This window comes from Mustela lutreola, chromosome X, assembly GCF_030435805.1.
Source record: "Mustela lutreola isolate mMusLut2 chromosome X, mMusLut2.pri, whole genome shotgun sequence".
Classification (NCBI taxonomy): Eukaryota; Metazoa; Chordata; class Mammalia; order Carnivora; family Mustelidae; genus Mustela; species Mustela lutreola.
In genome coordinates, this window is record NC_081308.1 from 49,793,733 (window position 1) to 49,799,732 (window position 6,000).

A 6,000-nucleotide genomic window follows, 5' to 3' on the forward strand; every position below is an offset into this window, starting at 1 on the left:
AACAAGCTGGTGAAAACCAATATTAAAATTGTGCTGGGGAGAGGTTAGGACAAATGTAACTAAAATGCCACATAATTTTCTATTTTGAAGATGACTTTTTCTTGATTTGAAGTTTCTTCCTTGTTTAGGAAATGTTATAAATTTATTTTTATCCATATCAAATACACAGTTGTTCTTTTTTTTTTTTTCAGAAATTTTCTGGTGTTTTTTCAGTTTTTCTGTGGGAGAATGAGAATGTGGAGAATCCTACGCTACATAGTGCTGACATCACAACTAATATTTGCTTTTTCCCCCTTTTTTAAAAGGGCATTTCTTTTAAAAATATGTTTAATTGTATAATGTGTGTGTGTGTCTAAACTTACTGTAGAGTTGAGAGACCATTTCTGGAATCCTTATTCTGTTATATTGATCTTTTATTCCATTACAATACTGTCTTAATGATTGCAAATTGTAATACACCTTGATGTCCAGAGTTGTTATGCATGCACCTTTGGTTTACTTTTACTTTTGCTTTTTCTTTTTTAAGAATTTATTTTATTCTTTGTTTCTTTTCACTGTTCCAGAATTCATTGCTTATGCACCATGCCGAGTGATCCATGCAATATATGCCTTCCATAATACCAACCATTAGGATCACCCAATCTCACACTGCACTCCGCTTCAAAACTCTCAGTTTGTTTCTCAGCATCCACAGTCTCTCATGGTTGATCTCCCCCTCCAATTTCCCCCAAATCAATTCTCTTCATCTCCCATGTCCTCCATGTTATTCCTTATGCTCCACAAATAAGCGAAATCATATGATAATTGATTCTCTCTGCTTGACTTATTTCACTCAGCATAATCTCTTCCAGTCCCATTCATGTTAATACAAAAGTCATTTTATTAACTTATTTATTTTCAGCATAACAGTATCATTATTTTTTCACCACACCCAGTGTTCCATGCAATCCATGCCATCTATAATACCCACCACCTGGTACCCCGAACTCCCACCCCACCGCCACTTCAAACCCCAGATTGTTCTTCAGAGTCCATAGTCTCTCATCATTCACCTCCCCTTCCAATTTCCCCCAACTCCCTTCTCCTCTCTAACAACACTTGTCCTCCATTATATTTGTTATGCTCCACAAAGAAGTGAAACCATATGATAATTGACTCTCTATGCTTGACTTATATCACTCAGCATAATCTCTTCCAGTCCCATCCATGTTGATACAAAAGTTGGGTATTCGTCCTTTCTGATGGAGGCATAATACTCCATAGTGTTATGGATCACATCTTCCTTATCCATTCGTCCGTTGAAGGGCACCTTTGTTCTTTCCACAGTCTGGCGACCGTGGCCATTGTTGCTATAAACATTGGGGTACAGATGGCCCTTCTTTTCACGACATCTGTATCTTTGGGATAAATACCCAGGAGTTCAATGGCAGGGTCATAGGGAGGTTCTATTTTTAAATTCCTGAGGAATCTCCACACTGTTCTCCAAAGAGGCTGCACCAACTTGCATTCCCACCAACACTGTAAGAGGGTTCCCCTTTCTCCACATCCTCTCCAACACATGTTGTTTCCTGTCTTGCTAATTTTGGCCATTCTAACTGGTGTAAGGTGATATCTCAATGTGGTTTTAATTGGAATCTCTCTGATGGCTAGTGATGATGAACATTTTTTCATGTGTCTTAGAGCAATTTGTATGTCTTTATTGGAGAATTGTCTGTCCATATATTCTGCAAATTTTTTGATATGATTGTCTGTTTTGTGTGTGTTGAGTTTGGGGAGTTCATTATAGATCTTGGATATCGACCTTTTGTCTGTACTGTCATTTGCAAATATCTTCTCCCATTCTGTGGGTTGCCTCTTTGTTTTCCTGACTGTTTCCTTTGCTGTGCAGAAGCTTTTGATTTTGGTGAAGTTCCAAAATTTTATTTTCGCTTTTGTTTCCTTGGTCTTTGCTGACATATCTTGAAAGAAGTTGCTGAGACTGATATCAAAGAGATTACTGCCTATGTTCCCCACTAGGATTCTGATGGATTCCTGTCTCACATTGAGGTCTTTTATCAATTTTGAATTTATCTTTGTGTACAGTGTAAGACAATGGTGGAGTTTCATTCTACTACTTATAGCTGCCCAGTTTTCCCAGCACCATTTATTGAAGACACTGTCTTTTTTCCACTGTATATTTGTTCCTGTTTTGTCGAAGATTAATTGACTATAGAGTTGAGGGTCCATATCTGGGCTCTCTACTCTGTTCTACTGGTCTATGTGTCTGTTTTTATGCCAGTACCATGCTGTCTTGGTGATCACAGCTTTGGAGTAAAGCTTGAAATCAGGTAACGTGATGCCCCCAGTTATATTTTTGTTTTTCAACATTTCCTTAGCGATTCGGGGTCTCTTCTGATTCCATGCAAATTTTAGGATTGTTTGCTCCAGCTCTTTGAGGAATACCGGTAGAATTTTGATCGGAATGGCATTAAAATTATAGATTGCTCTAGGCACTATAGACATTTTAACAGTGTTTATTCTTCCGATCCAAGAGCATGGAAAGGTCTTCTATCTTTTTGTGTCTTCTTCAATTTCTTTCATGAGTTTTCTGTAGTTCCTCGAGTATAGTTCCTTTACCTCTTTGGTTAGGTTTATTCCCAGGTATCTTTTGGTTCTTGGTACTATAGTAAATGGATTCAATTCTCTAATTTCCCTTTCTGTATTTTCACTGTTAGTGTATAGGAAAGCCACTGATTTCTGTACATTGACTTTGTATCCTGGTACGTTGCTGAATTGCTGTATGAGTTCTAGTAGTTTGGGGGTGGAGTTTTTTGGGTTTTCCATATAAAGAATCATGTCATCTGCGAAGAGAGAGAGTTTCACTTCTTCATTACCAATTTGGATGCCTTTAATTTCCCTTTGTTTTCTGATTGCTGTCGCTAGGACTTCTAGTACTATGTTAAACAAGAGTGGTGAGAGTGGGCATCCTTGTCGTGTTCCTGATCTCAACGGGAAGGACACAAGCTTTTTCCCATTGAGGATGATGTTTGCTGTGGGTCTTTCATAGATAGATATGATGAAGTTCAGGAATATTCTCTCTATCCCTATACTTTGAAGCATTTTATTCAGGAACAGATGCTGGATTTTGTCAAATGCTTTTTCTGCATCAATTGAGAGGACCATGTGGTTCTTCTCTCTTCTCTTATTAATTGTTCTATCCCATTGATTGATTTGTGAATGTTGAACCATCCTTATATCCCAGGAATGAATCCCACCTGGTCATGGTGGATCATCTTTTTAATGTGCTGTTGGATCCTGTTGACCAGAATCTTGTTGAGAATCTTAGCATCCATATTCATCAGGGATATTGGTCTGAAATTCTCTTTTTGGTAGGGTCTTTGCCTGGTTTGGGGATCAGGAAAATTCTGGCTTCATAGAAAGAGTCTGGAAGATTTCCTTCTGCTTCAATTTTTTGAAACAGCTTCAGAAGAATAGGTCTTATTTCTTCTTTGAAAGTTTGGTAGAATTCTCCGGGGAATCCATCAGGTCCGGGGCTCTTTTCTTTTGGGAGGTTTTTGATCACCGCTTCAATCTCATTACTAGTTATCGGTCTATTCAGGTTGTCAATTTCTTCCTGATTCAATTTCGGTAGTTTATAGTTTTCCAGGAATGCATCCATTTCATCTAGGTTGCTTAGTTTATTGGCATATAACTGTTGATGATGACTTCTGATGATTGTTTCTACTTCCTTGGTGTTCGTTGTGATCTCTCCCTTTTCTTTCATAATTTTATATATTTGAGCTTTCTCTCTTTTCTTTTGGATTAATGTCATCAATGGTTTATCGATCTTATTGATTCTTTCAAAAATCCAGTTTCTAGTTTCATTGATATGTTCTACTGTATCTCTGGTTTCTACCTCATCGATCTCAGCTCTAATCTTGATTATTTCCCTTCTTATGTGTGGAATTGGTTTGATTTGTTGTTGATTCTCCCGTTTTTTAAGTTGTAGAGACAGCTGCTGTGTTCTGGATTTTTCAATTTTGTTTTTTTTTTTCCATCACCAATAAAAATTTATATTTTTATAAACATATATTTTTATCCCCAGGGGTACAGGTCTGTGAATCACCAGGTTTACACACTTCACAGCACTCACCAAAGCACATACCCTCCCCAATGTCCATAATCCCACCCCCTACTCCCAAACCCACTCCCCCCAGCAACCCTCAGTTTGTTTTGTGAGATTAAGAGTCACTTATGGTTTGTCTCCCTCCCAATCCCATCTTCTTTCATTTATTCTTCTCGTACCCACTTAAGCCCCCATGTTGCATCACCACTTCCTCATATCAGGGAGATCATATGATAGTTGTCTTTCTCCGCTAGACTTATTTCGCTAAGCATGATATGCTCTAGTTCCATCCATGTTTTTGCAAATGGCAAGATTTCATTTCTTTTGATGGCTGCATAGTATTCCATTGTGTATATATACCACATCTTCTTGATCCATTCATCTGTTGATGGACATCTAGGTTCTTTCCATAGTTTGGCTATTGTGGACATTGCTGCTATAAACATTCTGGGGCACGTGCCCCTTTGGATCACTACGTTTGTATCTTTAGGGTAAATACACAATAGTGCAATTGCTGGGTCATAGGGCAGTTCTATTTTCAACATTTTGAGGAACCTCCATGCTGTTTTCCAGAGAGGTTGCACCAGCTTGCATTCCCACCAACAGTGTAGGAGGGTTCTCCTTTCTCCGCATGCTCGCCAACATCTCTCATTTCCTGACTTGTTGATTTTAGCCATTCTGACTGGTGTGAGGTGATATCTCATTGTGGTTTTGATTTGTATTTCCCTGATGCCGAGTGATATGGAGCACTTTTTCATGTGTCTGTTGGCCATCTGGATGTCTTCTTTGCAGAAATGTCTGTTCATGTCCTCTGCCCATTTCTTGATTGGATTATTTGTTCTTTGGGTGTTGAGTTTGCTAAGTTCTTTATAGATTCTGGACACTAGTCCTTTATCTGATATGTCGTTTGCAAATATCTTCTCCCATTCTGTCAGTTGTCTTTTGATTTTGTTAACTGTTTCCTTTGCTGTGCAAAAGCTTTTGATCTTGATGAAATCCCAATAGTTCATTTTTGCCCTTGCTTCCCTTGCCTTTGGCGTTGTTCCTAGGAAGATGTTGCTGCAGCTGAGGTCAAAGAGGTTGCTGCCTGTGTTCTCCTCAAGGATTTTGATGGATTCCTTTCGCACATTGAGGTCCTTCATCCATTTTGAGTCTATTTTCGTGTGTGGTGTAAGGAAATGGTCCAATTTCATTTTTCTGCATGTGGCTGTCCAATTTTCCCAGCACCATTTATTGAAGAGGCTGTCTTTTTTCCATTGGACATTCTTTCCTGCTTTGTCGAAGATGAGTTGACCATAGAGTTGAGAGTCTATTTCTGGGCTCTCTATTCTGTTCCATTGATATATGGGTCTGTTTTTGTGCCAGTACCATGCTGTCTTGATGATGACAGCTTTGTAATAGAGCTTGAAGTCCGTGATTGTGATGCCACCAACGTTGGCTTTCTTTTTCAATATCCCTTTGGCTACTCGAGGTCTTTTCTGGTTCCATATAAATTTTAGAATTAGTTTTTCCATGTCTTGAAAAAGATGGATGGTACTTTGATAGGAATTGCATTAAATGTGTAGATTGCTTTAGGTAGCATAGACATTTTCACAATATTTATTCTTCCAATCCAGGAGCATGGAACATTTTTCCATTTCTTTGTGTCTTCCTCAATTTCTTGCATGAGTACTTTATAGTTTTCTGAGTATAGATTCTGTGTCTCTTTGGTTAGGTTTATTACTAGGTATCTTATGGTTTTGGGTGCAATTGTAAAAGGGAATGACTCCTTAATTTCCCTTTCTTCTGTCTTGCTGTTCGTGTAGAGAAATGCAACTGATTTCTGTGCATTGATTTTATATCCTGACACTTTACTGAATTCCTGTATAAGTTCTAGCAGTTTTGGAGTGGAGTCT